The sequence below is a fragment of the Euprymna scolopes genome, chromosome 45, assembly GCF_053919585.1.
Source record: "Euprymna scolopes isolate OS-2025 chromosome 45, ASM5391958v1, whole genome shotgun sequence".
In the NCBI taxonomy this organism is placed as follows: Eukaryota; Metazoa; Mollusca; class Cephalopoda; order Sepiida; family Sepiolidae; genus Euprymna; species Euprymna scolopes.
The window spans coordinates 50,214,850-50,225,378 of NC_136526.1; the positions used below are offsets into that span (position 1 = coordinate 50,214,850).

Sequence of the window (10,529 nt, forward strand, 5' to 3'; positions counted from 1 at the left end):
AGTTATATTGATAATATTGATTTATAATAAAGTTACATCGCTTTACATATAAGGGGGGAGGTGAATTCTGTGGTGACTTTTGGAGGTGCCTAAAAGGGCTGTTTAGTCTCTTTAATAAACAATATATCCTTTTAAAAACGGTCATAAAATGTGTTTTCAATCGATATTTTTCCGAGCATCATGTAAAATTATGCTTCAATAAAATTTTCTCTTCAAGTTTTAGTTGGACATGTAAGGAAAAAATATATACATAAATACTTTATAAAAAATAAATTTACATATTTTTAATAATTATATTTTTTGTATGATTCTAACAAAATTAAAACAAAATGTTTCTTCGATTATTCATTTGAATTTAAAAAAACAAACATTGTCTTTTCTGTTCTTTCATACTCAAAAAAAAAATGCGTTAACACAAACTCGTGACGTCATCGATTCATGTGCATTCATCCTATTATTAAAGTTGTATGTATGAAATTTTTAGTATTAAAAGAATAAACCAGACTTTTGATAAACAAACGTTTCTTTGTTTAATTCGTATTAAATTGTTAGCTTTAAACATTTACAATATAATCTAATCTTGCTAAGAAAACAATTCGTCACACTTAACTAATGAAGGAACATTTTTACACGATGCACAAAATGATGATTTCACCGTTAGACCTAATTCATTGTTTAGCAGTTGATTTTCCCCTTAAATAATTTCATGTTTAAATAATGTTTTTCGTCTTTTGGTTTGGATTCTTTTATATTTTCATATATTTTATTTCTTAATGAATTGGACACACAAAACAAAAGTTGTGCTAAATCTACTAAAGAAATCTTGACAAACAAAACAAGTTTGTGTTTCGAACACAAAAGAAATCATTCTTGTTTTTGGCTTTGTTTTCATATTGAATTTTCAGGAATAAAAGGTAAGATTTTTTTTTTTACTATGATGCGTTTTGATGCGTAATACTAAATAGATTTTAGGTTTGTTTTACTATACACATAGATTCTAAAAAGTTGTCAAAAACAAATATGTAACAAATAAATGTTATTAAAGGAAAGATAAGTTAATCTTCTACCTAACTGGATATGTTTTTAGTGTTTTTATTTAATGTAGCATGTTTTCTGTAACCTTGATAATATGGTAATTTTTACCATTGCTTTTGGGAAGCAAAAATCAACCACCCGGGTTTGTATTACTATACACATGGATTCGAAAAAGTTGTAAAAAACTATGTAACAAATAAATGTTATCAAAGACAAGATAAGTTACTCTTCTACCTAACTGCAAAAGTTTTTAGTGTTTTTACTCACTTTAAAACGTGTAATCGGTTCGAAAATCATACAGGGTTTATCGATATATTTTACAAAGAAAAATGGCGGCATACTCGCTGTTGAACACGTTAAGTTTGGGGAAATGAGTTCAAACAAACAAAGTATACAAAATACTGTTAGAAACCCAACGATTATATGTCCGCCTATGTCACGGTAACATATATTGGGTAAGTTTCTAAAAGGGTGTTGTATATTTTTTTGTTTAAACTCATTTTGGGTTTGTTTTACTGTACACATAGATTCGAAAAAGTTGTCAAAAAAACAAATATATAAGCAAAAACGACTTATATATTAACATTCTACTGTATATATGTCAATCTACAAAAGTAGGCCAGGTTAACAATTTTAGAGTATTTACTTGAAAATGTGCTATAAAATAAATCTCAATTACTTGGTGATAAAAATGAATTTGAACTTACTCAAATTTGTGATGAGCAAAATATGTTGCTATCTTGCATATCCCCACAGACCTACTACTATGAATACAGGCATTAATAAAAAAAAGACCATAAGATAAAGAAGCACAGAAAAAAGACAGAAAGAAAAAGGAAAGGAGGAAAAAAAATATAAACTAAACGTGTTCGGCAGAGAGTTTGGCGTCATTTTGAATTTTCCAACATATCGGTAAACACTGTGTTTGTCGAGTTGAATAAACATGTTACATAAAAGAAAAAACACTAAAAAAATAATTCATTTGGATAGAAAAGTAACTTATCTTGCCTTTGGTAATATTTATTTGTTATATAATAACGTATTTAAATAGCCCAAATAAACAATTGTTAATACTTTCTGCTTTCTTTTTTACTACATCGTTCATTTCCGTAATACGTTTAAGTAATTATAATGCAATTTTCTTACAAATAAATCTACTTTAACCCTGTTGACAAGCATAAGAACATTTTACAACGGCGATTTACGTGCCAACATATTGTTTTACTGTGTACGTTTTCAGCGTCTTAATTGTTTTGTTTGTTTTTTTTTTGCATTTAAATAAAAATATATATCCCAATTTTAATTTTACTTTAAATATTATGGTATTTGTTCAGTGCACATTTACTTATAAGTATAGCAAACCACTTATAATTCAATGGCTGTAAGTTTTTTTGTTTTTTTAAATAAACAATTATAAACAGAATGACTCATAGAAATCTATCTATATATTTTTTCATTTTAATATACTTTCATAGAAATGTTTCTGGTATGTCACAAAACGTATTTTCTTTACTTCACAAGTGTCACGCTCATACATTAATTACATAGTTAATATAACATTCTGATCTCACAAGCAGTCTAGTAACAAACAAAAAAGGTTACTTAAAAATTAAGAATAAGCGAAAAAAATTTCCTCCGAATTAAAAATAAAAATAATAAAGAACTAAACCACCAGTTATTCCCCTTTGTTTTTCTGGTTTGAAAAGAAAACGATGTCAGATTTCAGATAAAATAAGTTAAATCAAATATAAATTGAAATGAAAATAAACAAGATAATTAAATTGTTAATTATATTTTTAAATAATACAGTTGAAACGAGGCTATTATGTTCAATAAGTAATATCATCGAGCTAATTATTTAAATTTATAATTTTTAATAATGTGATATGCAAATGACCATAACTCAATGTAGACATGGTTTTAAAGAATGCTATATATAGAAATTACGCATAAAACATAATGTCTCCTTTGGCAGAAGTATCCTATCATGGGCATTAATATTTCTTGACCAGGAGAGGTGTACACACATATCGCCTTTATATTTCTTTGAATTTGGGGGGGGGGGCTTATACACACAGACAAACACACACACGAACACTACTACTTTATATATATATATAGATGAGGCATCTTAAACATAAATTTCCTATTTTTGTTAACTTCCTCCACCTACAGTAATGCATGTTTAAAAGTTGATCACGTGCCTGATGAAGAGAAGACATCCTGGAAATATAGTATCACAGATACGCCGCCTGATGCAAGTAAGAACATCCTACATGTAAAATATTGTGTCAAGACATATATATATATATATATATATATATATATATATATATTATATATGAGCAAACAGTTAATAAAATATGTTAAAAAAACACTTTTGAAATGAGTTAAAAAGTTAAAAACATATTTAATCTGAAAAGGAAACACTAGATAAATGGATAGTCATTAATCCGTGGAGTTTCGAAGAAATACTTTCCTTCTCATCAGAGGGTAGGAATTAGCACCACCACCAGACTATCCATTCATGTGTAATCACCTTTTTCTTCATCATATTCACTCTGCTTCACTTTTTTTGTTTTCAAGTAAGATCTTTGACTTACTTGTTGTTTCATCAAATACTTCTGCATGCAAAATCCGATCCTGCATTTTGCTAATTCCTACCCTCTGATGAGAAGGAAAGTATTTCTTCGAAACTCCGCAGATTAAGGACTATCCATTTATCTAGTGTTTCCTTTTCAGATTAAATATGTTTTTAACTCATTTCAAAGTGTTTTTAACATGTTTTGTTAACTGTTTGCTCATATTAAAAGCTCTATTTCTTATTTGGTTTTATTGAGCTTTTACATCTGGCTGAGATAATTTTATAAATATTAATTCTTTAATATTTATAATATACTTTAATTTTACCATCTTGGATCATTTTGGTAAATTTAATTGTAATTTTTATTTTATTTTATATATATATATATATATATATATATATATATATATATATATATATATATATATATATGGTTATGTATATACATAGGAATTGGTTCAATAATAATTCTTTAGATGATGGCGTTAATCTACAAATTTTAATAATTAGTTGTAGTTGTATTACTATAAGTATATATAACTTCATCTTTTTACAGTAAAAGAAAGCTATCTATTACATATATCTGATATTGATAGTAGCATAATCGACCATATCATTATAAATAAGATAAACACTGCACACCAACACCGTTCTTTTTATGTTAAGAATGGCTTTCTAAATAGCACCTACTTATTTAGAAACCTTTGCTTTAAATGGGAAGGTAACTTTATGAACTATTTTGTTCTTAAATAATCTTCTTGCTTTGCATATCAATCATCAATTATTTTCAGATTACATACTATGGACTGATGCAACTGCAATATTTCCGAAAAGAATATTTACTGAGATCTACTTGTGTAGTAAGTGTTCCCTTAATTGTATTTTTAATTTTTTTTCCAAAATATATGCTGATATTACACTAAGGTTTTACAGTAATTTGGAAAAAAAAACAAATCTCTATTTAGAAGTTTAAAAAGAATGGGAATCGGTAATTGTATTTGAACCAGAATTTTCAAACTGAATCAATAATTGTATTGACATTGGGACAAATTTTTGAATCGTCACATCTCTCTCTCTCTCTCTCTCTCTCTCTCTCTCTCTCTCTCTCTCTCTCTCTCACTCTCTCTAGCTCTTTCAACTGTCATTTTATCAAAATAACTTGATAGTAATAATGAAAATAAATAGCATTTTGGAAAATTTGATATGTCAGGACTGATGAAATAAATAATTTAATTAAACATTCATGAAAAAACGATTAAAATGGTCCCATGTGTGAAAAGAAGCAAGACGCAGTGACAAACATCATCAAAGCAATTTAACACCTTTATCGCTCATTGTGCCATACAGCATTTTGCAAAATAGACAAATTCTAAGCTAAAACTAAAATGATTTTTGGAATCTGCTCTATGCAAGTCCTTAAACAACAATATTTTGTATTTATTTGCTCAGCATGGATTTTGCTACCAAATGCTGGCCAAAAGCAGAGTCAAAATTCGCAGAGGAAGGGAGATTCAATGGTCCTGCTATTCCCTGTATAATCTTAGATTAAATATACTTTTTAGCCGCATCTACAGATGCAATGAAGTACACCCCACATAATGAGCATCACACTAACATTTAAATTGATAAACAACAGTACTGCAGTGTATATAAAGAATACTATCCTTGTGAAAAGAAGGAAAGACAGGACTTAAATTAGTTATTAAATGCAAGGAAACAGAGTAGAAGCAACTAATGATACTTATTCAATTTTATATTATCTTCTCCTTGTTCAAGGTACTTAAAAAAACGGGATATATTAGAGCAACAAATATTTTTTTAAATCTTCAATTTTCAACCTGTATGTTAGTAAAGTAATTAATAAGGCCTTACTAATATTAATTAATATTTCCCAGGTCCTATCTAGGTGGAGTTCAGTCTGCTAGGTAACAAAACAATAAGAGCCATATATACCAAAGTATAAACTAAGTCGATCTTCCATAAGTTTGCCTCAATCGAATACCAGTAAATGTCGGTTTCCTGCAAATGGTAGTGAGAAAGTCACTTTCTGGACATTCAACAAACAAGGGAAGAAAGTTATCCTTCTCACTTTCTATTGTGAACTTTAAGCCCCCATAAACAGGTTTTGACCAAAGAATGCTGATGCTTCGTTTTGCGATGCAAACATAGATAAAGTGTAAAATATAGCAGTGGGCGTAATTTCAAAACCAAACGACGGATTTGTCATAACCAATGAAGATATCAGCTAAAGTTGGGGCCAGTCGTCTCCTCATTCAGACGCTGTTGGCTTGACTATATATAATATATGTGATGATAAACTCGACCGATTTAGTGCATATAAGTATATTCTATGAATATTTTATTAGAAAGACAATAAGAGGTTAGGTGACCGCCATAAAATGCATCGGTACATATATGTATTGTTTGATCTCGTGGTATATTGCTTAAGAGACTGAAGACCTCAAAAACACATAAGAAAGTCTCAAAACCATAATCTAACCGATGTAGATATTCAACAAACCAATAAGAGATATGCAGAGTGTAGTTTTCAACTTCCGCACAGGTTGTAAGATTTCTAAATGATAAGGCGCCAAAGAATTTTGGGCAGAACCCATAATTTATAAAATGGACCTCGGTTGAACACCTTGCTTGTGTATATTAGGGAGACATGATAGTTTAGGACATAGTTACTCAGAGTTGAATCCTGTCATAGCCATCCTTGAAAAAAAGCTTAGTTTTAATAATGCAATTAGATGTTTTTAAATGTCGGTTGGAGTTTTGCAATATTATCTACTAATTAAACAAGTTTATAGAATTTAGATGTTGACAATAAGTAAAATCTTATATACTTAATTAGATTGATCTATGATCACAACTCCTGCAGCTTTGGTTTACAAATATAAATATCTTTATTTGACTTTAACAACATTAGAATGCGTTTTATTTCATACAAAGTTACTGTGATCAATAAAAACGTTACTGTATATGTCCCAAGTGCTGCTAGAAATATTATCAAAATAATGATTAATTTGAGAAAACAAAATAGAGTGTGATATGCATTGAAATCACATATCAATGGGAGTTTCGCCCCTAAGAAGACTATAAAAAAAACTTAAAGTTAAGAGGACAGGGCAGTCGAGTTCTTGGAAGTGAATTGAACAGGTTGGGCTATAGAATGTCATACAAATGTTGGGAATTAATCCTTTTTTCTTACAAGGTATTTCGGCATGAAATATAAAGTTGATTCGGCCGAGATGAAAGTGGGATTTGTCAGGAAAGGGAAAGATTAAACGATTTGTGTGGAACTTGGAAAATTCAAAACGTCGAGACATTGAAATGTAATTCTAGTTAGACTTTTTTCTAATCACCGTTGTATAATTGAGAATTACGAAATGACTGACGTTTTTGTATTTGAGAGTCTAGTAGTGTGTAGCAGTTGTTTGAGAAGCTAGTAAAGCTTTGTAATTGTTTTCAGTTGATATGAGTGCCGATCTGGGCACACGAGTATTAGATGATCTTTTAGGGTCATGAGGGATATAGTGTGGTATGAATTGAATGGGCATATCAATAAGACTTCTTCCCCAAAAAGACGCTAAAAAAATCTGAAATCGAGAAAAACGGACAATCAAGTTCTTGGAACCAAATTGAATAGGTTAAACCATAGAATGTCATACAAATGCTAAGAATTATTTTTTAATTGAACAAAAACTTGGAGGGAGTGAGGGTTTTCCTTTGATGTAGGGAGAATACAGAAATCTTAGTTAAAATTGAAATTATAGTTTCGGTTTCTGATACATTTAGAAGAGAAATCAATAACAAAAAGACAATAAACCATTGAAACAGACATAAGCGAATGACAATTACTTACTGATAAAAACCCACGTCCCATAGATTAACTAGGTTTGACTTAAGACACTGCAATATACTTACAGATATAGAGTAGAGCAGTATCTTGTTTGAACATAAAAGGAAACAGAAAGGATAATGGGTCTTATTTTGCACTTAAACATATAATATTAATTCATTAATCTGGTATATACTATACCTCTACAGTAAATATTTAAATGTTTTAAGGTACAACATTTATAAATACGTTTAAACATGATGGTCGATAAACTCTATGTTGCTTTTTCAACTATTATGGAACCACGTGGGGAAAAATATTTATTAATACTTCATTTTTTCTCTTTATTGCTAAAATAAAGTATAATTCGCTCTATAATCTGCCCTCACTAACATTTCTATTGACTGGTTTATAAGTGAAAAAATGTATTCTTGTAAAGAACATTTATAAATACATTTAAACATGATGGTTCATAAATTCTCCGTAGCTTTTTCAACTATCATAGAACCACGTGGGGAAGAATATTTATTAGCACTTTATTTTTTATTTCCAATATTAAAATAAAGTATAATCCACTCTATAATATGTCCTAACCCACATCTCTATCGATTGGGTCTGCATCAGTGGATACAATTATTTTTCTAAAATATCTCATAAGTTTAACAGAATTTTTTTTACACTAAATCAAGTAATATTGAAAATAGTAAACCGCATGTGAATTTGCCACAGCCAAAAAAATTTTTCGATTCTCAGAAAAATGATCAAGGGTTGGCTTTCACATTAATTTCCTCAAACGTTGCCTTAAATCCAATGCTTTTTCAACTATTTTATCATAAAGAAATCGATAGTAAAATTGAAAGTAATACTGATGAAAATAAAGAGCATTGAAGAAATTTTAATAAGTGTAAAAATAATTAAAATGGAATTGCATGGGGAGGAAAATATATATTAACATTAGATCTGTTATTGTTTAGTGTTAAAATAAAGTATAATTGGCTCTATAATATGCCTTAACCAAGATTTCTATTGACTGGTTCTGTTTCAATGGATGCAATTAATTTTTCAAAAATATCTCTTAAAACTTTAAGAGAAAAATTAATTTATAGTTTTTTAAAGCTAAATCAATTAATATATAAAATAATAAACAAACCGAATGTGAATATGAAAACTAAAACATTAATTTTTTTTTATTTGCAGATGTTCCAGAACGCTTTTGCTAAATTTTAATGGATCATTACTTTCTTTAGGATTTACAAGTGCAAAGATGTATTCTTGTAATGTATGTGACTATCCTTGTTCTGCTAAATCAAAGTTGGTGCTACATATGAGAACTCATACTGGGGAAAAACCATATTCTTGTGAAATATGTGCATATGCCTTTTCTTGTAAATCAAATTTAGTGAAACATATGAGAATACACACTGGTGAAAAGCCATATTCTTGTAATGTATGTGAATATTCCTGTACTGAAAAATATAAGTTAATTACACATATTAGAACGCACACTGGTGAGAAGCCATATTCTTGTGAGGTTTGTGAATATTCTTGTTCTATTAAAGCAAATTTAGCGAAACATATGAGGACTCACACTGGGGAAAAGCCATATTCTTGTGACATCTGTGAATATTCTTGTTCTGTTAAATCAAATCTAGTGGCGCATATGAAGACTCACACTGGAGAAAAGCCATATTCTTGTAACATCTGCGAATATTCTTGTACTGGAAAATATAAATTGTTGAAACATGTAAGAACTCACACTGGCGAAAAACCTTATTCTTGTGAAATATGTGGATATTCTTGTTCTGTTAAATCAAGTTTAGTTATGCACATGAGAATTCACACCGGTGAAAAGCCGTATTCTTGTAAAATATGTGAATATTCTTGTTCTGTTCAGTCGAGTTTAGTTACACATATGAGAACTCACACTGGGGAAAAACCATATTCGTGTAAAATGTGTGAATATTCTTGTTCTCAAAAATCAGCTTTAATGAAACATTTGAGAACTCACACTGGAGAAAAACCATATTCTTGCCAAGTATGTAAATATTCTTGTTCCGATGGATCAAGTTTAGTGACTCATATGAGAACTCATACTGGTGTTAGACCATATTCTTGTGAATTATGTGCATATTCTTGTACTACTAAATCAAATTTACTGATCCATATGAGAAGTCACAGTTGTGAAAAGCGATATTCTTGTGAAAAATGTGAATATTCTTGTTCTGTTAAATCAAGTTTAGTGGAACATCGGAAAACTCACAAATCTATAAGACAATAAAAGTAAGCACCATGAATAAATATTTGAACTTGGGTAGACAAAGGCCTCTTCAAACGTTACTAACTACAACGAGTTCACTGACAAACTGCTTTGATTTCATTGACAAAAACAGATTTGCATTACTATTTATGCTGACAGTCTGGTAGGGTAAGGGTGCAATGTACCTTCCGATCAAGCAATGAACTCACACTACCTTGACTGACACTGAAAGATAATTGCTCAACAGACCCCCCAGTCTTACTACAGCTTCCAAGGACGAATATGATTCCAGATCAATTGAAACCTCAAAGCGAACTAATCTTTCCCATTTACATTAGAAATATATTTAACTGAAACAATTACATATTTGTCATTCTCGTCTGGTCGCTGCATCCATCTTATTCCACAAACACATTCACCTGCCTATTTTCTACTAGTGTATTGTTATACAAGTCTATTGACATTTTTGTAAATTGTTCTTGTTTTTTGAAAATTAGGTTTAATGACAAACATGCAAAAATAATATTTTATAAATCGCTTTTGTTCTTTTGAATTAGTTTTTTTTTAAATTTCATTTTCACTCCAAACAAGACATTGCCACTTTGATGTGGGGGCTTCTATAGGGGACATAAATTGCAGGGATACTATGTAGGGAATTGAGCAGCAAGATGTCTGTTCTCATTACACTTGAACTTCTGCATGTCAGTACAGATGGGAAAGCAGGAACCTGGAATGGAGTTCTAAAGTAACAGTTCTGGGGAAGAAACTATTAGAGTAGAAAGTGTTTTTACATCTGGGGATCTTTATTA

The 10,529-nt window shown here is 29.8% G+C and overlaps 1 long non-coding RNA gene across 1 annotated transcript; it reads left to right on the plus strand.

Annotated features, from left to right (window-relative positions):
• The first annotated feature begins 609 nt into the window (after nt 1–609).
• LOC145269591 (uncharacterized) lies at nt 610–10,257 on the plus strand. The gene is made up of 3 exons (XR_013865119.1): nt 610–914; nt 4,411–4,479; nt 8,661–10,257. It is a non-coding gene; the product is annotated as an uncharacterized LOC145269591 (long non-coding RNA).
• Nucleotides 10,258–10,529: the final 272 nt, after the last annotated feature.